This window comes from Pangasianodon hypophthalmus, chromosome 1 (genome assembly GCF_027358585.1).
Source record: "Pangasianodon hypophthalmus isolate fPanHyp1 chromosome 1, fPanHyp1.pri, whole genome shotgun sequence".
In the NCBI taxonomy this organism is placed as follows: Eukaryota; Metazoa; Chordata; class Actinopteri; order Siluriformes; family Pangasiidae; genus Pangasianodon; species Pangasianodon hypophthalmus.
Window position 1 is genome coordinate 29333551 of NC_069710.1, and position 26759 is coordinate 29360309.

A 26759-nucleotide genomic window follows, 5' to 3' on the forward strand; every position below is an offset into this window, starting at 1 on the left:
TTATCGCTGTTTATGAGTCATTTAACTGTATGTTTACCCTCCAAGTGCTCTTGCTTTTAATTAAACACTCATTTCGAGTCCCATTAGAATCTGAGAGCGAGCAGTTAATAGGTCCTTAAGTAAAGATTTAGGTCTTTGGTGGAACATCTAATTGTTTTTCTTAATTAATAGCCATTCTGTATATTTATGTTACTGATAAAACTGTAACAGATCATGAGAAACTCCTCAATGTGTTTAAAAATTACTGTTTTGTTTTCAAGTCCAACAATTATAGTATATGTTACAACTCTATACATGTGAAGCATACTCAGTTGTAATGTATATTTCTGTATATTTAAAAAAAATGTTGATGTTGCTGCAACAGAAAATGTTTTAAAATAATATACTTTCTATATACTTTCTATAATATACTTTCTATAATATACTATGAAATCTCTACTTTAAGAAAGCATAAATATTTCACCTAAATGACATGGAAATATGTCTAAAGCCTTGCTAGCTAAGTGTGCACTCCTCAGATGCTTTGATCATGCTGTTGGATAGTTATATTTCGCAGCGAAACGGACATAACCCTAATGCCTCAAGTCTGTTTATAATCAGATTCCGGCTGTCAAAATGTCCGCCGTGCTCCTGCACCGTCACATCATCATCAAAACATCTGAGAGCGCATACACGGTCTGTACAGGCGACATGTAAACATTTTTTAAATGGCTAAATAACCGAATAAAAAAAAAGAATTTTATCCAACAGAACAGAGTGAATGATTTAGTGATTATTTCTCCACTGATGTTAGTGTGAACAGAGATCAGAGACGATGATGAGGCTTGTGTTTAAACACTGCGAGAGATTTTTACCTCAGCTGATGACACAGAGACTGATGTGGAGAAATGAGTGAAAATGTATTTCCCATTGTAAAGGTATAATTCTTTACAATTTGTAAATAATGTTGTGTTTCTTTTTATGGGGTGTAGGGGGGCAGAGGGGGATCTTTCCCCGATTCTCTCTAATTTAGTTTTGGCTAATTCCCACCCATCAGGCAACTCTCCCCTTTCACACAGCAGCTATCAACCTGTAGGCACATGGCACCAGCCGACTGCATCTTTTCAAACTGCTGCCCATGCAACATCAGGGGGCTGCGTAACACACTCGGAGGCAAGCGTTCTCCGCCCACTTCCGCATGCATGAGCTCAGAGATGCCCATGATTGGTGTCGCTGTGATTGATAGGAGAGAGAGAGAGAGAGAGAGAGAGAGAGTACACCACCCTTCCCTTCCTGAGAGCCAATTTTGCTCTCTTTGGCTCCCGGCTGCGGATGGCTGTGGCATCATCGGGATTCAAACTCCATATGATAGGGCGAAAACATTTCTGTTGCGCTCAGGAGCGTAATGTTGTGTTTCTATAAGTGGATTAGGTTATAAATGTAGAGGTAGGTAGGTGGGGCTTCTTTCAGCGGAACCGGAATGAAATCTTTACATGTGGTTTTCTTCCTTTTCACTTTTAACCAGATTTTAAAATGCTAGAACTTTACATGTGATTGAGAGACATGCAAAAAGAGACGTATTTCAGTTCAGAAAAATGTATTGTTTTTAGAAATACTGTATACACAGAAAAGAATTCAAAATTTGTCCATATGAAGGGTTTTCCCAGGCCACCACACATGCACGAGTTACTGAGCAGAACAAAAATAATCGATCTTTAATACTTTAGATTTGATAAACAGTCCTTTAGCTTTTTAGATACTGACGTTTTTGCTGTTTTTTAGACATTTACAATGTGCTCAGTGCTTCTTACTGTTTCTTCCCTTGTTTTTCTTGTCACAATGTATTTTTCTCAAGAAAATAAACCTTATAAAAAATTTAAGTATCTCCAGATCTCCAGATCTAAGAAGACAGCCTGTCAAACATTTCAGCATATCCACTTCCTTGCATATACTATATATTCCTTTTATTTAGGTAGTGTTTAAGGAAATACTTTTGTCCTGGTATTGGAATTTCCTCTTGATTTTGCACCGGTGTCTCTCTCTCTCGCTCTCTCGCTCTCTCTCTCTCTCTCATTCATCAGTGTGTATGAATATGCAGGGAGTCTGAGAGAAGCTGCTTCCCTCGAACAGGACGATAAATCTGTCGTTAGAGCCAGTCAGCTCTGTTCACTAACGCCGTGGCCTCAAAGAGTTAGAGCTGACATGCGGGACGATCAAAGCACGGCGGAATATCCCTCTACAAGGACGGGCTTTTGAAACGCCATTCTCTGTCTTTGCTTTGTCAGGAAGTGACAGGTTACTTAGCATATCTGGTGCATTAGGAAACATTGCAGGTGTGTGTGTGTATTTATCATTTTTCTCAAAGTCTCCCACTTCCCAAGCTTGTAATTCTCTCTCCTCGCATGATGGCGCCTGCAGTCCGGGACTGCAAAGATATTTGTAATTTATTTATTTACTGATTAATTTCTTTGTTTCTTGTGCACTGGCAACAAAAACAGTCATTTTGTACTCATCTGAATTTAAGTGCAGTTAATGCCGTTGTTCGAAATCTCTGTGGCTGAAAATGTTCTGTATCTGCAGCATGTGTTAAATAACAGTGTACAGTGTTATAATTTAGTGTGCAATGTTATAATTTGATTTAATTATTTATTTCTTTGAATAAATGCCATTTGTGCAGAGACTAGATTACAGGCCTCACAAACTTTGTTGCCTTCAGACAAATGAACATCGACTACGTACCCTCCCCAATAAACCTCAATAAACATTTTTAAGTACTTTATAAACTCATTAATTCTGTGTAGACACCACAAATTCTGTATTCTTTTATAATAATACTCTTGTTATCAATTCTGATTGGTCAGTAGGTGTTGATTCATATTCTATAACAGCAGCTCTAAGAGGAGTGCCGCTCTCATTCAAATCACAGGTTTATATTAATTCGCTGGTTCTGATACGATGTTTCTATAGTAACAATTCATTCACATGAACCCTCCACATAATCTAAACCTAATAATAAGAAAACATACAGAAATAAAACATATATTCATTGATGTGGTGAAGTTTTTTTTTTTTTTGTAAGGAGATGTTTATGTAACATTTATGGAAGGAGTCTCCAGTGTCAGCGCTTTGTAAAAGTCAGGAAGATTTCCACAACAGGAGAGTCTTCAGGACTTTCTAGGTTTCTTGGTAACATGACAAGCTGTGTTTTTTATTTATTATTATTATTATTATTATTATTATTATTATCATTATTGAAGAGAGAAAAAAAGAACTGCTATAACTGCTGTATCTCACAGTAAGTGATAACAGGATCTAATATATATCTTGACATTTCCATTTCCAAAACTATAAATGGATAAAATATATGATCTATCATTGGTTAATAAATTAAACATTTTAACTGATGTTTCAACTGATGATATAAGAGGAATAAAACACTGATGTAGAAAACTGATTAACAGTAACTCTGCTTCATCACACCACCTAGTTGTCGATTATTTTCTTATAACAGTACACTCCCAAATGATATTGATTTTCCCCTGCTCATCATTTTCCATTTTAAAATATCATGGTAAACGATTTAATCGTCCAGAACTGACAGGAAGACGAGCATTTCCACCATTTCAGATTCAGGGACAGAAGTGAAGTGTGTAATAATATTACCAGCTGTGCAGTGGGGAACTGTGGCAATCATGAAAACTCAGCTGGGTGGTGGATTTTTAGTGATTCTGCAGTAATGAACAGTAAACGGTTTAAAAAACCCCACAAAACAATACATTTCTATATAATGCTTTCACAAACCTGTTGTTTAATGTCCGTGAAACAAGTTCATAATTTACTCTATGTCTACATTTTATCTTTTATTTGTATTTATTTTACATTTTCAGGTAGATTCTAAACCAGAGTTCATTTTGTGCTTTACTAAGTGCAAAGGCGATGCACGTCTTCATATCCATTCATCCATCCGAAACCACTGGATGGCAAGTTTTTCTAGGTTAAATCCTCCATATGGATCTTACACGTAGATGTTGATGATAGCAGTAATAATATAACATGATGCTTTTGAGTTTCTCTAGGAAATAATAATAATAAAAAAATAAAAAATTCCAAAGCTGCCGTGCTGAAAGCCAGACTTTCAACAAAGCTTTGCTGCTTTCTATACAATCAATATGTTAGAGTAGAGAGGGAAGGAGATAGAGGTTATCCTTCATTCTAACCTGGCTGTGGTGGAGTGAAGCACTAGCCTTTTCCTGGATGCTAAATAGCCTGCAGTCAGATATGAGCCGTGTATTCAGGGGAAAAGCAGAATGAAAACAGAAAGGGTGAAGGGCTGGCAGGTCCACACACACACACACACACACACACACACACACACACACACACACGCACACACACAGGCTGGAGTCTGAGAGTGAAAACTGGATATAATCCTTTTTTGTGTGTTGCGTTACATGTAGCGCCCCTCCAGAATTTTTCCTTAGTGAAACTGAGTAAAAATTAATATATAAATAGAACAACACATGCAGTAAGTGATGTGTTGAGCTTCAGACATGTGGAATGTTTTTATTTTTACCTGAATTATGGTTAATGGTATGTTTTTTAATCCATTACCTGATCTGTTCACTTTTTGTCTCTTTTCAGTTTCTTTGGATATTATGCCATGCTAATGGATGACAGTGATACATGTGTGTATCAGAGTTCCTAGGGACTGAGGGGGAAAAAATAAATAAATAAAGTTTTTCCGAGATTGACATTTATTTAGAATATTTCTCAGGGGGCATCGATATATATTTGAAAGCAAATATTCCTCTTTAAATAAAGTAGTCCTATACTGAACAAAGATAAATAGTTTCTCTCTGTTGTTTGAATGGACATGTTGAATTGTTTTGTGTGTAATGTTCCTTTTATACAATGAATTGTGCTCGTATTTTTGTAAAGGGCACCAATACTTTTGGACGGCACTGGAAGTATGATGCCCTCATAACCGAAGCAGGACATTTGTAATATAGATATGAAATGCTGATGCGGTGAATATATATTCTCTGCATAATGTAACCCAGAAATAAAAATATGTGAAGTCTGTTTTAATGTCTCTACGGAGAAATAACTCATGAATTCACAATGCAGTGCAATCGAACACACACACACACACACACACACGTCACTCCTTATGCTAGAGATGTTAGTTTGCCAGGAAAACTAGTATTCAATTCTACAAAAAAAAAATAAATAAATAAATAATTTTGATAAAAAAAAGTTTTGATAAGTTATATAATGCCTACAAAAATAAAAGCATTTTATTTTTTTATATTAAATATGTTGTAGATAATTTGTTTTATCTATAAAAAAATATATTATTTATTTATTTATTTAGAAATAAAACACTTAACACTGAAAAAAATTTAAATCTGGAAACTTTTTTTTTTTTTTTTTTACATATTACAGTTTTAAAGGTTAAGTACAAAACATCAAATTTGCTGCTTCCAGTAACATTGTGAGTACATGTATATATAAAATATATATTTAAACATTTTTTTTTTAAAATGTATAAAAAGATATCAATGTATTCACGATATCTTAGTGTATTGTGACATAATTTATCACAATATTCATATTATATCATCATATCAGCCAGCCATAACTCTGACTCTTGCTCCGTGCACACGGTTACTAATATTTGTGTAACTGTAGTTTTTTCTCTGTGCGCTGTGAATCGCTCGGACTGAAGCTTTTCAAAAACGCACTCAAAGACGGACAGGAAAAATGGCCGTTTTTGAAAACATTAACGTCACAGCCTGAACCAGAGCGTAACCATTGTGGGTTTGCGTGTGTTATGAACCTTAAGCAGTAGTTCCACCTCATTGTCTGGCCTCATTGTGTACGTCATTTTTCATTTTACAAATTTTAGCTGTACTGGTGTTTTTCTGACTTTCCCTTTCCCTACAGCTCAATACACAATGTTATTCTTGAGGTGTTTGACATTAAAGTTTGCGAAATCCTATCACCACATCATGGACTGGCATGCTCATGTGAGTGTTTTCAAATCATTTTTGTGTAAACAGAGGTATAAAAATCTGTATTCATGTGAACAGAGTTATAGTTTCATCATCAAAACAATGACCCAGTTGCTAAGAAATCCTGAAGGCACCTCTAGCCCATTAAAACCATGTGAGAAGAAAAGCACTGCTAATACATCGCTAACTCAGCCTGGCGAGAAGGCCCAGTTGTGTGTAGGAAAGCCAGTGCCAGTGAATACAAACCACAAACCCAGGCGTCTATGTTTACCTTATCAGCGGGCGGGCCAGCCATCTGAACACAGATGTGCTCTGATTAAGAGGATGCCGAGGATGACAGAAGTGCATTAGCGTGATGTATGTGTTGTTAGCTGGCGAGCTGCTAATTCCAAATTTAGCTCCTGATTCGCACACACAGTTACACCTGAGTGCGCCCTGAGATTTACTGCCCGTGCCACTGCTTTTGATGGCTTTGAGTCGTTCTTTTTCTCATTTCTGATTTATTTGTTTAGCGCCTAGTAGAGAATTACGTTTCTAGGTCAGGAACAAGCTAAAAAGCTAAATTATCATCTTTTTTTTGTAGTATTGGAGGCGCCATGCCTGGCGAGGTTTGTCGGGCGAGCGCACGGCCTCACAATGGTGAAAGCAGAGATTTATCTTCATTTCACGGATGCACTCAGTGAACATAATCTCCTGGAGCTGTGTTGACTTGAATATGATATGCATTACGGCGCTGGTACCTGATTAAAGCAACCCTCATGGCACTCTATTTCAATAAGATCATCGACGTCCCTCATGACAAAAGCAATTTGTTATTTGGAGGAGCTTGTTCGCTTTATCAGATCGACGGGTATGCTTAGCGTGATGTATATACCCACCTACGTCCTGTAGAATAACGCGTACATGCAGGAGTTTCTGCCTTTCCCTGGTTTTCTGCTGCTTTATCATGGCCTACTTAATGTCTTTCAGTCAGGCTGACATAGTGGATGCCACTCCTCCTCCTCCTCCTCCTCCTCCTCCTCCTCCTCCTGTGTGTCCTGTCCCAGGTCACCGTCTCACCGTGTGATCTCGGCCGTGTCGGAGCACTTCATGTCCATTACTGGAGGCGAAACAAGGCTTTGACATTGACTCTCACTCCTGCACTTCCTGTTCCCTCCTCCCTGAAGGGGCTGGCACGGACAGACAGGAACCTTCTTTGTGTATGTGTGTGTGTGTTTGAATTAAATCCGACTCTGTCGCCATGTCGATGCGACAGACGAACAAAGGTGGTGCGGTTCGAGGTTTTTACGATAAAGGCGCACCTGTCTGGCACACGGAGAGTGTGTGTGCTTTTATTGGATCTTAAAACATGTTTTTTTTGATAGTTGAAAAGATTTCTCATGCACTTTCTTGGAGTAACATATTTTCAGCATACTTCATCATACAACTTTTCTTTTAACCAGTCCTGGCCAGGTGATGTCATCATCGAGTGCCTTCAACTCCTCCCACTCCCTCCTACCTTATTCCAGCTATTGTGTTGCTCTGCATTTCAGTTCACAAAACTAACCCTCTGTAGCTTGCTAGCAGCTCACTGGCGAACATTAGCACAGCAAGGCACAGCTAATTAGCCTCTCCAGCTCAGGAGGCTATATAGCTACAGATACGAAGCACAAAGAATCTTTGTTTAAGTGTAGGCATAAAAGAGGTGCAGCTTTAATATTTTCAGTGAATGTGAAACACAATATACAACAGCTTTACCCTGAATACTTTGCTCAGATTACACACACACACACACACACACACACACACACACAGAGACATTGTACAAGTCAGCACAATGTACACAATTATGTTTCAACAATTTTACATGCAGCTTGTTTGTTAGTTGGCAACACGCCAACACAACAGATCTTAAACACTTTATTAAACCTTTGTTGTCTAATTAAGGAAAAATGGCAAAAGTGTTCCAGCTAGGGGTGGAGCCAGGGGAAAAAATGCCAGATCCATTATATGGCAATATTCCAAATCACTATGTTAAAGTACTTTTAAATGGAATTAAATAATTACTAGATCTAGAATACTATCTAAAATAAAAATATTACAAACTGCACATTTAAATGTTATGCCCTTTCCAGGCATGACTTGTGAGTTTAGTTTGAGGTCATGAACTAAAGTCCTCTTGAAAGGAAATGATTAATGATTACCAGGTCTAAAATACTTTTAAAACATGTGTATGTATGTATGTCTCTCTCTCTCTCTCTCTCTCTCTCTCTCTCTATATATATATATATATATATATATATATATATATATATGCAGTTCATTAAAGGTGCATGAACTGCACCTTTAAATGTAAACAAGATAAACACTATGTAGAGTTTTATGAAGGTAGATAAAAAAAAAACTTCACATGCAGTTAGTTAAAGGTGGAGTTCATGTTACTCGAAATCGTTTTGTTGCAAATTCTCAAACGTTGTTCATTTTTAGCACTTTTAATTTCACTGTGGTACTCTCAGGTCACAATATCCAGAATATCATCTCGTAATATCATTTCCTTTCAGGTTAATTACAGGAATTAAACCTAACAACATAAATACTTTTTACTACAGCTCCACAAATGTAAAACGTGTTACATGGTATATATAAGGCTTCAACATATACATATTTGTAATGATATTTGTTATGAGTCCTCTGTTTAGAGGATGTGCTAGTGTAATATTGCCAGTGTGTAATGATGTAATGATGTAATGATGATTTGTGGCCCCCTGTGATGCCCCTCTGCCCTGTGCCTGGGTCTGAGAGTGCAGGGTCTGGAGGCTGTGAGCCGGCACAGACTGAAAGTCATTCTACATTAATTAAGAAGGATCCTGCTGACTTTCAAGTGGCTCTGGCTAAATTAACATCGCATTTTCGGGCCCAGAGTCGACGCTGTTCCTGTGTTGATTGCGCCTCTCGCTGCCGTGTCTCAAATGAGCCTTACATGCCTCGGCGCAGTCGGAGACGGCCTATCCCTCAAATCACAGCCGAGCAGAGGAGGGCTCCATCAGATTACCGAGGGTAATCATAACAAAATAAAGAGCACGCAATATTCACGCTTGTTTGTGAAAGCGTTGATGATGGCAGGTGGAGTGTTTATAATAAGGACTTGATTTCCACGCATTTAATATTCATAATGCAGTGTACACCTTATGAGTTTTACATCTGAGGAATATTTTGGGAGAAAAAAGTCTCTAACACTATTTTATTTGTCAGAACAATTCCTAATTCCTTGTGTGAGCAGTTTTTGTCTCGTTGTGCACTCGACATTTCACTTCTATCTGCAGATGTCAGAGTGTCTTGTGCTGCTTGTCAGCTTCCATCCAGCTGTCTGAAACTAGATTCTGCAAGTGCTTGCTCTTGGGCTTGAACAAACATTACAGCTGAACAAAGTGCCCCAAAACTGCAGCTATTGCTTTTTGCTTTTGACATGGAGATGAGGGGAAATGGTGCATGTCATCCAGGTCTTGTGCCTTCCAGATTGGTTTGTCTAAAATCATTGAATGGCAGTTTTTAAAATTCATTTTTTCCCCCCATCATGCCTCCTGTAGTGCTAGTACTAGACAGACTTTTAGTTTCCTATTGTCATAGTGTGTTAACTTTACCCATCATGCCCTCTTTCCCACACACACACAACACACAGTGCTTACACCAACCCTAGAGCTCTTCCTTTGTTTATTTTCAGTGTTCTTCCTAGAGGCTCCTCCTGACCTTCATTCAGCATTCAGCTCCAAACCCTCATCACCGTCTCGTGTCAAATCTGCCAAACCCCCGTGTATTAGGGGTGTAACGCAATGGCACTATCTGCATCTGTATCTGTATCTGATTAGTGCTCTAAATATTAGTATCTGTATTCAGATTTGAACCTGAATCGGACACTGAAGTGGGCGTGGCCACAGTGGGCGTTGCCCTCGGAAACACTGGAAAATCCAAACTTGGAAATGCCAACACTGTCAGCATGGTGTGTGAATTCTGGCCCTGACAGCTCCTCAACCTCAGCTACATCACTCCACAGATGTTGTACAGGAATGATTTTGTAATCCAGTTATCACCTTCCTGTCTGCGATGTTTTCTAACAACTTTTTTGGTTCTATTTACCAAAATGTAAACAAAGTAGTATCCTAATTTAAACCAATGTAACCATGACCAGACAAGGACCGCCACACGTTCTTTATTTAAGATTTATATCTGACCACTCACTCATGGCTGCATGAAAGTAAATGTAGGAAAAAAGTAAACACACACACACACACAGGAACCATGCAGCCATGTTATACAACCCAGTGAGACTAAAGCCTCAGATGTTGCCTTTCCATCAGCCCATACTGCTAACCTTTGGTTGACAGATGGCATTCCTACATACATACACACACACACACACACACACACACACACACACACACACACACACACACACACACAGGCGACTCGGCCATACAGCTGATTCAGGTTCCTCCATGTTGGACAACTGCTGAACAACAGGGGTAAAAATGTTGGCGGAGCTCATTTCTGGGCTGAAAAAAACCCAAAGAGAAGCCTGAAAAAAAAAATCGAACAAAATTGATTGTTTGATTGATTCGTTTGCAGTTTTGCAATTGTAGTGTTTTTAAAGTTCTTTCAAAATGAAATGATTACTATAGATCGAAAAATACTTTAAAAATGACAAACTGCATTTTTAAATGGTAACATGATAAACAATATATAGAGAATTAAATGAAGTTAGATAAACAAAGCCCTTCCCATGCTTTTAGCTTGAGATGGAGGTCATGTGACCTGAAATCTTTTTGATGGAGACTCTAAAACATCGTTAATTATCATCACTTTAATTTCACTGTGTTACACTCAGGTCACAATTACTAGAATCTCATCTCCGTAATGTGTTATTTCCATGTTAATTAGAGTTAATTAGGAATCACCTCAAAGGCGACTAGGCTGGAAGTCTGGTTCAGGTTCCTTCATGCTGGACCACAGCTCAATCTTCAGCGCTCTGTGGTTATCACAGCAGCATGGAGCTCCAGAGAACGGCGTGAGTGATCTCCAGGCAGAGGCGTCCTGATGGAATGACGAACTGTGCTACGTGTGAGATTGGAGGCAAAAGATGTGCTCAATTTTTGCTCACATTGTTTGGTGTGATGCTGTGAGCTAGCAAAGCTAGCCCAGACACGCATCTCACAGCTTCCAGGATTATTATCGGTTCTGCCTGGTTTGTCTTGGGACTGCGGGTGATTTGGTGACTTCCTCAAATGGACCATGACGTGTGTACAAATCACAATCGGAATGTTTTTTTTTTTTTACGCTTTTTTTGTTAAACTACCGTTATGAGATATTTGTATAAATTCAAACAAGCCAAGGTGATGGTCACAGCTCCAGAGTCTCCAGTTCAATCCTGAGCTCACATTACTGTCAGTGTGGAGTTTCACATGTTCTCCTCGTATCTGTGTGGGTTTCCTCCAGGTTCTCCGGTTTCTTCCCCCTCCTATAAACATGTCAGTAGGTGGATTGAATATGCTAAATTGCCCCTAGTTGTGAAAGTGTGTGTGAATGTTGCACTATGATGGACTGATGTCCTATCCAGGGTGTATTCCTGTGTGTTCCCGGGATAGACTCCGGATCCAAGATGACACTGATCGGGATAAAGCGCTTACTGAAGATGAGTGAATGAAAGTCTTATGCAAAGATACAAACACTAACCACGCCTGTAACCCACAACCTAACCTTCATAACTTTTCATATGACTTGAGTCATGTGAAGTGTTACAACTTTATGAGCTCATAATAATAATAATAATAATAATAATAATAATAATAATGATAATAATAATAACTAGAACAATTTGAACACTGCATCCCAACTTCTTGTCATCATTTTTAAATTTAAGATTTATTATTATTTTTAGGTAATTATTAAGTTATATTTTATGATTAGAGTTAAGGCTGGATGACCTGATGATGATATGATATTGTGATACTTTTTATTGTTATGTGACGTAACACTGACAAACTCTAATTTTACACACAGCAACAACTGATTCGATCAAGACATTTTTTTAACTTAATATTTCATTTTCCTACATGTACCATGTTAAGATTTACTTTAATGGCTTGATTTTATTAAATAAAAATACAAATGAACTCATTATTTCCTCATTGTTCTTTTTTTTTTTAAAGGAGGGACTTCTATTTTATATTATTATTTTACACTGTGTATTGTGAGAATGTTTTTGTAGTATTTGGATAGGAGTTGAACAATTTAAATAGATTAGGTCAATTAAAACAAATAATAAAAAAAGAAATAAAAATAGAAAAAAAAATACTAGACAAACCTAAATAATTAACACATCCAAAATTATCCATGATACAGTAATATTTATGTAAATTCACCAGGAGAATTTGGGTAGTAGGAGTTTTTTTTTTTTTTTTTTTGTACTTTTTTATTTCTAAACATTAAAATCTGTGACTGAAATGCAGCCATTTGGAATATGTTTCCTCAGGGACATCTATAAATTTACAAGCATTTCTAACATAATTAGTATATTTTGATGTTGTAATAAACACGTATGCCAGGACAGTAACGGTTAGTGATGAGCTGGCTTTATTCCTAGCACTAAAGCTGATTCCATAAAGTTACAGCAGCAGTTTGCATGTGATTTGAATTTCTTCCTGTATAACATTTCTGGACACTGGCTCTCTGCTTTGCAAGCGGTTGTTATTAGTCCACTGCTGCTTGAAAATTTGCTATATTATGGCAAAATGTACCCAAAGGAGATTTCGCAGTAATTTCCTTCTTCTGGCTGCTCCCATTAGGGGTCACCACAGTGGATCATCCGTCTCCATTATGGAAATCTGGTTTATGATCCGCATATTTGATTTGGCACAAGTTTTATGCCGGATGCCCTTCCTGACACGACACAACCCTCCCGTTTTTTCCCGGGCTTGGGACCGGCACTGACATTGCACTAGCTTGTACAACCCCAGTGGATGGGTTTGGTGCCCAGGGTGTGGCTCAAATCCACGATCCTGTAAAAGAGTAAAAGTCTCATGCTCTATCAACTGAGCTAGCCAGGCCTAAGAGTTTGCAGTAATATGAGGCAGATATTGTAAATGTGTACCTGTTCCCGGCGCTTACGTCACTGAAATGTACCGCATCGGTTTTCCAGCACCTATCCATGGATAACGATTGCTTGTCAAAATAAGTTGTTCTGAAATTGAGCATGCTTTTTATCAAAAGTGTGCAGGAGAGAGCTAGAGAGAAAGAAAGAGAGAGAGAGAGAGGAAGAAGAAGAAGTGCCATATCCAGTGATGGGTCGCTGGAGAACCTGTAGGCCTGAATACACACTCTGACTCATCGCATACTCACTATTTTTGTCACTTGCTCTCTTGGCTTTCTCACACACAGGAATTATGCTCAATAAAAACAAACAAACAAATGAAAAAAAAAATAAAAAATCATACCACTGTCTACCTGTTTCCCATCAAACGTCTGAGGGTGATCACAGTCCACAGGCTTACGAAGACTCGTCGGTGACAGACGCATGGCTGAAATACCGTATATGTCAGAAAGACATAATAATTACGCATGTAGGGAGGAACACGAGCCAAATGGGCAGCAGATAATATGTGCTTCTTCTTAATGCCTCCTCAGTGCAATTAATCAGAGGAGAGGCAATACCCAGCATGCACCATCTTTATTCACACTTATCTCCTCTGCTGGTGCTCATGAGGTTCCGCCTTGATCCAGTGTGTGAAGTGGAGGCTTTAGAGGGATCATTTCTCAACACATGCTAACCATACCTCCATTATCCATCCTTACTGGAACACAAGAAGAGCAGAACTGTCATGATGATGATGATCGTAGACCCTTCATAAAATAATATTAATGATAATATTAATAAAAGAAGTAAATGGTCATTGGTTAGCATTACGAGTGAATCATGCTAGCTTGTATGCACTAAGTTACATCTTAGAGTAAAGTGAAAACAGAGCCACTGTTGCTCTGTTTAGCACTTAGCTAGTCAGCTGTTTAGCTTTCAGCTAGTCTCAGCTAGTCTCAGCTATATGCATAAATTGAATCACGTTTGAATAAAACGTTTGCCTAATGATGATTATTAGTTGAGCCATCTTTTACCGTACGACTTTCAGCTTGATTTCGCTGTCGCAATACAATCACACATCATTAAAAAGAAGTCTTTCAAATCGGTGGTCTTAGCATAACGCATAATGTGACATACTCACCGATTTCTGATTTAATGCCATTACGACCCAAGACAGCCAATCAAAGCTCTGGCAGTGTCGGAGTGTGAGCGTTGCTACGATGCTCGCCTAAACTCCACCAATAGCAGGACAGCACAGGATGATAAACTCATAGGACAGCAACAAACACAGTAGTGGCAATGGTCAAACGTAAACAAAACATGCAAACGGACAGAAAAAAATATAACCTCAAGCTCACTTTGAGCCTGGATCACGCTGATTGATGATGTAAGCAGAGCGTAGTGAATTTCTTTAATCACAGGTCTATCGTTAGAGGATCTTCATCGTATAATCAGACACAGAGAACATTTTATCACAGTCTATTATAGTCAAGATATAATAGTTATAATAGTTATATGTTTGTTAGTTTACCATTCCTCATTTTTAGTTACATAATATAAAATCTCTCCTAACATTAGGTAGGTTTTTACAGAACTTAACTAGCTACTAAAGTTGTATTGTTACGCGTGGAGGGGTAACGTTAACAAGATAGCTAGTTAGCTCTCTAACATTAGAGAGTAGTAGCTAGCTGGAACGCTTAGATGATGTAGCTAAACTGTAGGTGGGAATGCTTTTAAAAGCAATATTTTATGCTAAGCAGGACATTGAGCTAAAGAAGTCAAATGAACCGTTAGTGGTGATGATATATGATTAAGTTTGGCCGACCATATGTCGCAAAATCAAGACGTGCTATGCACATATCTGTGTGTTCTGTGTGTTTTGAGGTTTAATAGTGTAAATAGTCGTAATGTATGGCTTGTAATGCAAATAGACACTGTATTATTAATAATAGTAGTAATATAGTAAAACCAATGCATAGCCTCTTGTCAGCCTCCAAAGGCTTTTTAGAGATTTCGGATAGAGCAAAGCTATTTAGTGTAAATTATAGCCCGCACATTTTATCAATGCCATAATCATTATGTGAGCACATTCACTCATTGTTGTCTGTTTTGTCGTCCACGGTGGTTTTCTTTCTTTATTTATTTCCCTTCATTGTGTGGATGCTGTGAGCAGTAGCGATTGCATTGTGGAGCAATCACCCTCCTATTAAAAGATAATGGATGAAGCGGCTTTGGAATTCAGAAAGATCGGAAAAGCGCCGAGACTCCGTCGAGAATCAGATCACAACATCTCGGACGTGCGCTATAATAGGAAGTAAAAGAATGCCTTTGCGCTTCGGCTGTTGTGAATTCATTCCGCTTTTGTGTGGTATCGGCCACCGCCCTCTTTGTTACGCTCCTCTGTGATGGAATTGGATTTTTCTCCTTTTTTTTCTTTTTCTTGCCTCTTTTTTTCCCCCTCACTGATTTCTTTCAGTCTTTGCCCATGGCCAACTTCACAGTCTCCCCAGTGGGAACCTTAATTAGTTAGAATGATATTCTTACAAAAGACTCGAGATGAACATCTTATTCCATTATTTGAATAGTATCCATATAAAATAAAATAAAGAGAAGCAGCAGTGTCCTGGTGAAGGACATGCGAGCCTGCTGGACGTGTGCCAGTTAGCGAGTGGTGAGAAGAGTTGTAGAGTTGTCATTTTAAATATAAAATCTGATGGCAGGATAATAACTTGGTCAGGGTTGAGTCCTCTGGCCTCATCATTACCAACCTGCTACAAGTTGCTCATGCAGCAAATTTCCTCCCTTCTGATGTTTGCTGACAGTGAATTTCAAGTGCCTGCTTATGCATGCATTACCACTTATAAAAGGCATGCATTTAGCAGTTTTTTCTCTTAAAATGGCAAAGTGGCCTTTACTTTTCAGCCTCGCACACATTCAGTCACACTAACAAAATTAACACGAGTTATAATGGCGCGCAAGCTCAGTTCCACGATGGGGAAAGGTCACAGATTTAATAGCTTTTTTTTTTAGGTTTATGTAATTGTTTCTGTTTTAGCTGTACTGTGTGTGTGTGCTTGAAATGGATTAACCTATACAGTTCGATAGCTTATTGTTATTAGCTGTGGCTCTTGCTGCCTGGAAATCTCATGATCTCAATGACCACGAACTTTTACTTTACATCTTTGCAGCTTTCATTCATTATTTATAACATAGCATAAACTGCGTGCTGCTATTTGAAAGCTAATTGTATTGTTTAGCCTTACCATGCTAACTAGCTGCACTGCTGCTAGCCTTGTTAGCATTGTTTGATTGATTTGTCCATTTTAAAAGGCTGACATACAAACAACCGCATGCTGGCTGTGCTGCATGGACCTTCCAAAGCAACACGGACCCGAGAGTAATCCTTCTTCGTGGAGCCGTGGCAGCGTTAAACTAGCTGGAATGAGTGTGGCGCGCTGGCTAAATGGAGGGAAACAGCCATTCACAATGACCCTATAAAGTGGCTGTCTTGTAAACTGGTAGGATTAAAGGGAGGAAATGCCTGCCTCATGCCTGTAGAGACAAAAACTGAGCCAGCTAAGCCTATGCATTCTACTGCACACTGCTCAGCTTCAACTGACCTGGATCTGCCTGGATCTTCACTGCCCTTGCACAACAGAAACAGGGCGAGAGTTATCTCTGTAATAACTCTAGGATGTGTACATTATTCTCACCGACTTGTATGATCAAGACTTCACATAATCGAAGACTAAAAATAAGCAGTTTATTTAACAAAACAGAAATGTTGTTGATAATTGTTTATGAAGTTTTCTGTAAGGAGATGTTTATTTAATGTTTACGGAAGGAGTCTCCAGTGTCAGCACTTTATAACAGTCACTGTAACACTGTTTTCCACCATGGGAAAGCCTTCAGGACAGTGTCTTGTGCTTTTTCTGGTTTTCTAGGAAACATGACAAGCTGCATATTCGTCTTATTAATTTCAAGAGGCTGGTGAGGCTCTTCTATAAAATGTTTATAGCTGCTATAATGTAAGTGATAACCATAACTAAATTGTTTCACAACACGAGATGTAACTATAAACGGATATAAAGTATGTCATTTGTTAATAAACCATCGATAAATTGCTGCAGTATAAAAGGAATACATCGCTATAGGAAATGCTATTATTGGAAAATAATCAACTTGGAGGTGGTAAAAGTAACTCCACTTTGTGTTAACCCACATCACACCACCTTGTCATTGATTCTTTTGCTATAACAGCATGCTATCTCATGTTTCGTTCCCTATGTTACATTATCAGTGAGTTTTTCCTCAGTTGATGGTGACGGTACTTGTATCTGATAAATGGCGCTCAGTAGTCATGCAATGGTATTCTCATTTTCTTGTTATTTTTAGAATCTAACCCTAGTCCGTGTCATCCACCCCTAAAAGTAGCACCATTATATGGACAATAAAATGTAACACATTGCGATATAACTGCGCAGAGGCTTAAAAGCCTAGAGGACATGGTGCGTTGCAACCCCTGGGGCTTAGCAGCACACTAGCTGTCGTAAGCAGCCTAATGGCTGGAAGTGTACTCATTAGTGGGCCGTCACCACTACAGAGAGTGTATTACGGGGACGAGTGGAGCAGTGAAGTGCTGGTTCATTTCCATGCAGCACATGAGCCAAAGCACGAGGGGAGAGAAGGGCTTTCCAAGGAGCATGGTCAAGCATGGCTGGCCAAAGAGATTTCCTCTCTCTCTCTCCCACTTCATGTCTATCAAGTTCCTGTTTTTTCCTCTTCAAGCTCTCTTCTAGACTGCTCATATTGGCACTTCAATTTCTCCACATGTGTAATGTTTTCTCCCTGGTGTCATTCAGTCCCTGGTGACTGTTGAGATATTTTTGGCATTTTTTTTTGCATTATGAAAAAACCCACAAATGAACAAATTGGAGGCTTTTCTCCCCTTTATATCAGTGTGTGGTGTCTCTTGCTCACTTTTTATAGAGCTGGATGAAATGTGTGTGGAATAACATGTCAATGTCTGTCTATTTTGTTAACCTGTTCTGAGCTTGAGGTGCTAAAAGGTTTTCATTTGTGAACTAATATGTGATTTTTCAGAAAATTGGATCAGTATAACTAAACACTGTAAGTTTCCCAATATACACCGTTTTCATCTTGAATCTAATCTGGAATTCTAACCTGACCTCCATGTCCAGTTCACTTCCTGACTCTATAGTATATAATCACACACCGAACATTGATTTATTGCGAAGTCTTGCCAAACATTCATTTATTCGAATTCAATAAGTGCTTTGTTCTGGTCAGAGTCTCTGTGGATCTTGAGCCTATTCTGATAAAACTGGCTATGAGGTGTGGATACACTGTAGGTGGGACACAAGTCCATTGGACACCACTGGATTGGACACATTTTATGTTTCTGTAACTGAAACCTAGCTAACTTAGAATCTGATTAGAATGTTTAGCAAAAATTCAGCAAGTTACAAGAAGGTCCGGCTGTAGCTTTCCAAAAATGCAGTATTTCTGCAGTGTTCTGTTAACATCTGCTGTAATGATGGTTTGCTTCAGCGTGTTATTAGAATGTCACTCACACAATGCTCAGTAAATCATAGCGTTAATTTTCCTATAACTGAAAATGCTGCAGCAACTTTATAGTAATAAAGCAAGCCAAGGTAGATGATTATTTTCCACATCCTGATGTGTTTTATTTCTTTTATACCACAGTAATTTGCCAACACTAACAATCTTTATTTTATTTAAAGAATGACATGTATGTTTTATCTATTTATAGTTACATTTAAGTTGTGGAACGTATATGAAACAAGGTAGTTCCAGTTACGTGGAACATCCACCAACGTACACCAACAGAAACCTAGTATACAAGTTAAACGTTAACGTATTTCAACATTATTTTATGGTAACATATTAGCACATTAACATAAAGCCGGGCTTTGTCTTGCAGCCAAACTACTCTTTGAGTCAATGAGAAAATGAATTGGACCAAGCAGAATCAAGAATTAAGTAGTGCTATGGTGTAATGCTATATATAATATTCTCAGAACAACCAGAAAATTTCAGCTGGTAGCTGGGCCAAGTCTAGATCACATTAATCTACTTTTGTGACTTTTTTGGCTAATATTGTTATATTTCTGGAAAAGGACAGAATCAGAAAAGGACTTGAAGTAGCTTATAATGCTAGTCATGACCAGCTAGCATGAACTGATGCTAGTTGTGGACAGTTAGCATGGTCAAATTTGCATAATCTTAATTTGTCTCTGCTACCTTGGACTCATGCAGTGTAATCCATTATTGTAATATGATATCAGCGAGAACATGGCCTATTTCTGTCGGTTTAGTTTTGCCCCGAGTCGGTCTTAAAATGTGCAGAAAAGGAAAAAGCCCTGCAGTGATTAATGTACCCTCTATAGCTGTACTCTGTAAGAGTGGCACCCCTTACTGATACCACACAAAAGACTCCCAGCAGCCCCCCATGTGGATCCCATTAAAGCCGGCTGTATTCGGCCCCTCTCTGTGAATCATGGGTAGCCGCGTCATCCTGGGCAGCTGTAATAACTCCATTAAAAAAGCTCTCTTAATTATCCGACACTGCAATGAGTGCTGTCTTCAGGCGGGTGTTTAATAAGAGTGTGTGACAAGCTTCTCTGTGATGCCACTAAACAGGCTTTCTGTAAAGTAATGACTCTGATAAAGTTACATTATGTACATTATGTACATCTGTAATGTCTGAAGAGCAGTGGGGGAGGCAAACACTTCTCCGTACATTTGTATGCGGATTATTGATATACAGTAATTTGACACATAGAAATGCAAGCATGAGTCGCAACACTGAAGACCAGAGTCACAGCACTGAAGGCTGAAGACTGAACACTGAAGCTGCTGAGCAGAAAAGACGAGAGCTTACAGTCGTCCTGTCTGTCTTTCAGTTCAAGGAATACATCTTGAGTTAAGGCTCTCCATGCAGAAACAAACTATTTGACTTGTCAAAAGCTCTTTTTCAAAACTGTCTTGTCAGCTATCACGTCCTCTCTGATTTTATGACATCCATCCAAAAATCAAAGCTTTGGAAATATTGTTTTTTTATTTTCATGGTGTCTTTATTGGATAGTAGGGTCGTTAAATTTCCTTTGAAAGGAATTGAATTATTGAAATATTTAATATTCCTTTGATTATTAATGTGCCTATAATTATTACTACTACAGACAGAATGAGCATTAGCTACACTTTTACTATGTATTTGTGGTGGTCGGAAATTTGACGATCTTCATTAAAACTTTCTGCCGTCGTCGTGATTGTTGTCATGAGCATTGTCTAAAACTCTGACCTTACATTCAAAAGTATCTGCTAATCTAGGAAATCCAGAAGACTGATATGCAAAACACCTTTCAGTTGGTTTGAAGATTATGTGAGAGTTTTCTTTAAAGTCCAAACACTAAACATAATAGGAATATCAGTTAGTTAGTGGCAATACTCAGTAACTGTCTAGAAATGTTGATATTGCACCACACAGATGTGTAGCATCAGCCACGTAGTTAAAAGCAAGTATAATCCAGCCTTTAGGAAACCAAAATAAAGCATTTTATCCAACCATCTTCAACTTGTCTTAAGGATGGAAAAGCCCATGCATGTGGGAAGATGTTTTCAGTAGAAGATATGATATGATATACAGTAAATATGATATACAGTAAAACATACAATGTATTGCTGCCATTTGAATGTAAAAGTGTGGCATAATTAAAAAAAAAATTAATTAATTAATTTATTTATTTTTTAATAGCATCTCTATGGGTTGTCTGTTTAAGCCATATCAATATCCTTATTATTTGTGTCAATAATTTTTGTTGTCTTTGAAATATCAGCAACATAAGGACACAATTGCACATAAGAGGGGAAAAGATATTGCACAAATTTGCACATAGTATGAATAGTGTGACTTATTTAATATGATATAAATCATAATGTATAGCAAGCTGTGATTCAGAGAATTATGAGGATCAACAAAAAGTGCAAAAAAGGTTGCCTATAACACTGTTGACACCAAATCCCAAATGTCTTTATATTCCCTATATATGCTCACTACATAGGATATAAGAAAATGTCATTACAGACTCTTTCTAGTGCACTATATATTCAGTGTAAGGCCATTAGAGATTCAGCCACAGCTTCAATAAGTTACATGTACTATCGCTTTTTTTTATTCAAATAGGGATTAATAGATAATATATTTGAATAAAGTATGCTATAAATGATTTTTCTTACATTAAGGCATGAGTCATTTAACCCACTGACACTCATTTTAGCTAAATGGATAAGAGATTTAAAACTTCAAATCAAACAGGGATATTTTTGCCTCTGGAAATATAATATGAACGCAAATATTGTGAAACTTCTAATAAGATTCATATGGTGAAATTATTTCTACCACCACTACTGGATATCACATCAAAAATACATAAAAGTATTCAAAGCAAACTGTTAAGTTCTCTTTGCTGAGCATGTGTATGAATTGTGGTTTGTGATTTGTACCAGAGTGCAGTACACGATCTACCAGACGATGGTAGATTAGCGTGATCTTCCTCCCAGGTAATTAATCAGGACACCTGCCTCACACTGTCTCCCTGTAGCACTTATCCAGCAGCGCTGAAGCTCTCTCAGCGTCCCCTGTCCTCGGCATCATCGTCGTCCTGATAAGCTGAGCACACTTTCTCCAGGAAGGCATGTGAAGTGGCAGGTGGGGAAGCATTAAGTCATGTGCATTCCCTGGCTGTTATCTGACTGGAAGGAACTGAAGAGGGACTCCTGCTATTACAAACTGACAAATGCTGACCAACAAAACCCTTACCTCCCTTCCTATTGCTATTTGAAGTACCCAGAGTGCTCACTGTCTCTTTTCTTTTGTTTGGAATGCTAGGTGCACTAGCTAGGTCATGCTTGCATGCATCACGGAGCCTGGTAACAAATAAACCTGGAAAGGTGCCATGTAGTGAGTCTCCCCATCTCCTCACTCAGCTGTCAGGTGGTGGTAGTGGAGCGTCACAGATTGCGGGCCCTCTCTCGCCCCGGCCTGTCCACACCTGTCCCGAATGTGACGTGTGCTCAGACATGACGCGAGACATGGAATGTTGACCAGGCAGTTTGGGCATCTGTATATCAGTGGCTACGACAAAACCAGTGCAAGGGTCTGACTTTGTCTCTTCTTGATTGAATTTAGCTCTACTGGCCTGTCATTTGGTTTCAGCATCATCGTAATCTTTTCAGAACATGTGATGGCTGGTTGTGATATTCGATATGAGGGCTACAATCTAATAACTATCAATATTTCGACAATTAAACTATTAGGGTTGAGAAATGCATGAGGTCTCATCGATGGTCTAATAAGAGATGAGGGGTGAACTATTACACACACACACTTAAAGGCAGATAGACAGCTGCATTTGTGATTTTCTAATACTTTAAGTGTTGAGTATTTTATATTTGTACAGTGTAACTGTACAATGTGTGCTTATTCTCTCTACTTCTACTTTCCCCAGCCCAAATGGACACACATTCTTGGGGGTGTGTCACTCTGTGTAATCACTTGATATGGCTGCATGAATCTACAGTCTGAGCTAGAAAGAAATCAGTCCCAGCCTCGCTTCTTCATACCATTCTTTGTATTTTTCTTACAACTATTTGTAGCACTGTTGCACTTTGTTCTACTAAAAACCCCAAATAATCTGATGTGGTTCTAAAAATCAAACCTTATACTGATTGGCCTTTATATTTGAAAGACACTGGGAGGCTTAGCCCTGCTAGCATATTTTGAATATGATGTCTAAATTGGCTCTTTGTGGTCTGAATTTAACTTAATTCCTTAACTAAGAGCCATGTGTCCAATTCACCCCAGTCCAAAGTTTGATTTATGGACTGCAGGGGACATTTGATGGCACGGTGGGAAGTGCTGTGGTGAGTTCACCACGTGTCCGTGGGCTCTTAATCTTCCGCAGCCCAATCAAGGGCTTTTCATCACTCCAGCACAAATTAGACATGAATGTGAATTATGTTTGATGGCCGTGCCTTCACCTCTGAAGGTCCTTGGATTCTCATATCTTCATAACATGCTTCATCCAGCTTCGTTAGGCAAAGCCGAACCAGTCTCTCCCGCCCCTTCACTCCCACAACTCATGTTGCTTTCATTAATTAACTGCCAGATAAATCTGTGTTAGCAACATGTAACTGTTAACCCCTGCCTCACTTATGGCTAGCTTTTAGACATCTGTTAACAAAGCCGTTTCAATAACTGTGTTTCAATAACACAGTGACAGTGCTTAAGAACGAGTCTGCATTTCCGCCAGTTTTAGAGTCAAACTGTTAAATAATCAAGTGTTGGAGTTTCCTGAGTTCCCTGGAGTTTGCACTATTTTGTTTTGAGAACATATTTCATCATAGATAATGATTAGTATATGCAAAGATGAGCAGAGTTGCCATGTATTATCTTGTAAAAGTAACATTTCTGGAATAAATCTTCTCCAGAACCACACAAAAGACTATAAACTAGCCCAAAGAAGTACAGGCACTGGAAAAGGAGACACATTTTTCTTCTTTTTTTTTTTCAGTCTTTGTGTGCGAAACAAGCTGACCATGGTGCTCACACACTTCTGATTTGCAGTATGTATGACAAACATTTTTGTTATTTGTTGTTACTTTTAATTCTGACTATTAGCTTTGAAACAAGATCTTGGCAGTCGTGGACTATTTTAAATCTAGCCCAACAAGATGACACCCAGCGACCTTCTTTTTCCACCTGCAACCTTGATCCAGAACAGACCCAGTTTGGGATTAAAACCATGACCTTGTCAAACTTGGGGATGAGACATGTTTTATTGTTTTTAATTATCTAAGAACCAAGGGGTCCATGGAGGAGAAGTTGTTAGGCCTCAGTCCATTCACCACCACGGCCCGGGTTTGATTGCCTGCCAGGGAGCCAATCCCAGCCACTGGGGTTGTACACGACAATACACTCCCAGTGCCGGTCCCAAGCCCGGATGAAACTGGGGAGGGTTGCATCAGGAAGGGCATCCGGCATAAAAAACTGTGACAAATCAAATATGCAGACCAATGATCTGCTGTGGCAACCCCTAATGGGAGCAGCCGAAAGAACAACAACAACACTGAACCAAGCAATAGCAATGGCACACTAGCTTACATTGAGTTTATAACACTATATATCCCTTCTTCAGCTTGGTCATGATTCTTCATTCTGGACCAGCAGTAGTTTGGTGTTGAAACCAAACTTATTTTAACAACTAGCTCTTTTACAGAGTGGCTCTGAACCAGCGCCAACATCTTGTCTGTGTAATAAGGCTTTTATGGTCACATAGATAGTCTCTGCATCAACATATATTTTCCAATGTCCTTTGAGTGACCATATGATCTTTACAGAAACCTCTCAGAGCTGGTGTTAATCAGTGGCCATGTCAAGCTCTGGTGAACGAAGGGTCACACAGAGGCTACAATTCCATCAGTCACAACCCATATTCATCAGTGTCCAGAGTTATCTGAGTTATGATGCCTTAATTTACACTACACCTTCTACTGACTTCTATAACTGTATGTTCCACATACACAAGCTGTAAAGGATATACTTTTTTTTATTTCATTAATTCATTCATCTTCAGTAAGCAGTTTCCTAGTCATGGAGCTGAAGCCTATCCTGGGAACACTGAACACATGGCAGGAATAAACCCTGGATGGGATGCCAGTCCATCACATGACACAATGTACATACACATTCACACACTCGTTCACACCAAGGGGCAATTTAGTAGTCAGTCCACCTACTGGCATGTTTGGAGCAACATCCAAGTAGTTGTCTATATAAGTTCTAAAAAAAAAGGTTGATAGAAGGGTACCAGGGGAGACCCATATCTGAACCTAAGCATTACCAATCATGTACTCCATAGTCTTCCAACTGATTTCACTTTTGGAACTCACTTTTGGTTTCCAATCATCTGGTCAAATGTTACAGATAGAACAACCATCAGTAGCGAAAGATTTTTCCATCAAGAAACAAAGACACACCTCCCAGGATACAGGTGCGAAGAAGAGCACCGTATTCTACCTGGGAAAGTCTTCAGGGTAAGAAAACCCAACACCTGCTAGATATCATACAGACTATTTCTTTGTTATTCAAGAAAGGTTAAACTGGGACTAACACTCTGGGGTCAAACATGACAATATCCAATACATTATAAAGGCAAATCCAAAAAGAAGCCAAAAGATCAAGGCAAAGGTCAGATACCAGAACTTACCTGAAAGAAAAAGTAACAGCAAGACTTCACAGTGTGTGCATGAGTTGTGCATGTGCTTTATATAGTCTGTGAACAGGAAGTGATGAAGCAATGGAAGAAGTGAACTAGTATTTGGGGGAGAGTGCCCTCTGCAGGCATGGAGGTGTAATAGCCCTGGCAGATATGACACACTTCTCTGGATCCAGTAATGACCTTGTATACAATAGAGTTGTTACTATGTCACAGTGTATCATTAGACAGTTACCTCACCAGTGACTTTTTTAAAACAGATTAAAAATCCATATATTATCCAACAAATGTTTTATCCAGTGAAGTTTTTACTCCATTGCTTCTCTTGCCTTTAGGGCCCGGCTACAACTCCCCAAAATTTTTGCAACCCCCCTCCCTCTGGACTCACCCTAAATCATTCTACAGTAACCTCCATTTCTCTGAACAGGGGATGTGGACTGCCCTGAAAACCCTTCAGCTGTGTGTTCCACTACTGTTGTAAACAATTTACATTGCTACTTCTGCTGCTACTCCTAGCATGTTCATAACTTTATCACACACACACAGAAGAACATGGCATTATTAAAAGGAACTAAACCAAACAACTATCTGTTTTTTGGCTAAGCAAAGCAGCGATGCAAACTGTCGTGCTAGTTAGATTTTTTTTTTTTTGCCACCTTTCCTTGTAGCCAGTCTTCCTTTCAGATTGTAAAAAAACAAAATGATAAATACTGACAATTTAACCCAGATTGTAAAAGTCATTCTCAAAAATAAGAAATGAAAAACAATAAGGGGATTTAATCTTTTTCTTATACTTTCGAGACTTTTATTTTCTAAATAAGCGTTTTCATACGTTTGCACTACCAGCTTGTGTGTTTTTAAATGGTCAGTTAATACTGTACCATGAAACTGTGATCAGTTATCATACAATGAATATAAAAAAAACAAAAAAAAAAAACGCATAGTATTCCATGCATGAGTAACCGGACGGTGACACACTTTACATTGTTTTGCATCTATTTGAACTGATTACGAGGTAAAATGATGAGTATGTGATAAATTTATTAACCCTGCTGCGTAACACACCTGATTTAACAAAATCCAAGAGAAGGCATACATGCATGGATACTCCAGGACTGAAACTGAAATCCACAGAAAAAAAAAAAAAAAAACTGATAACACTGATGGCATAATTGTTTCTGACAGTTAAAGAGCGTATCATGTGCAGCACTTGAAAGCTTTAGGGAACAAACCGGGGATGCACCACTAATGGATAGCTTCTGAGATACTATTACTCACACAGATTGTCTGTCTTTTAATACTTTGTACAGTGCTCACAGCTGACAGCTCGCTCTCTGAACA

General features: G+C 38.6%; 1 protein-coding gene and 2 long non-coding RNA genes across 5 annotated transcripts in view; 1 reads left to right on the top strand and 2 right to left on the bottom strand.

The window, feature by feature from the left end:
* Nucleotides 1-26759, top strand: part of adarb2 (adenosine deaminase RNA specific B2 (inactive)) — a 194867-nt gene that overhangs the window by 25097 nt on the left and 143011 nt on the right. The gene's annotated exons all lie outside the window — the stretch shown is intronic.
* LOC113545501 (uncharacterized) lies at nucleotides 8356-25718 on the bottom strand. 3 transcript variants are annotated; one of them, XR_008301854.1, is made up of 4 exons: nucleotides 25410-25718; nucleotides 10925-11081; nucleotides 10396-10545; nucleotides 8356-10363 (listed from the first exon to the last, which is right to left on the bottom strand). It is a non-coding gene; the product is annotated as an uncharacterized LOC113545501 (long non-coding RNA). The 3 variants fall into 3 exon arrangements; XR_003404618.3 differs by having other exon boundaries at nucleotides 8356-10545; nucleotides 25410-25699; XR_008301853.1 differs by having other exon boundaries at nucleotides 8356-10522; nucleotides 25410-25697.
* LOC128318429 (uncharacterized) lies at nucleotides 11269-25403 on the bottom strand. The gene is made up of 2 exons (XR_008301855.1): nucleotides 14240-25403; nucleotides 11269-13816 (listed from the first exon to the last, which is right to left on the bottom strand). It is a non-coding gene; the product is annotated as an uncharacterized LOC128318429 (long non-coding RNA).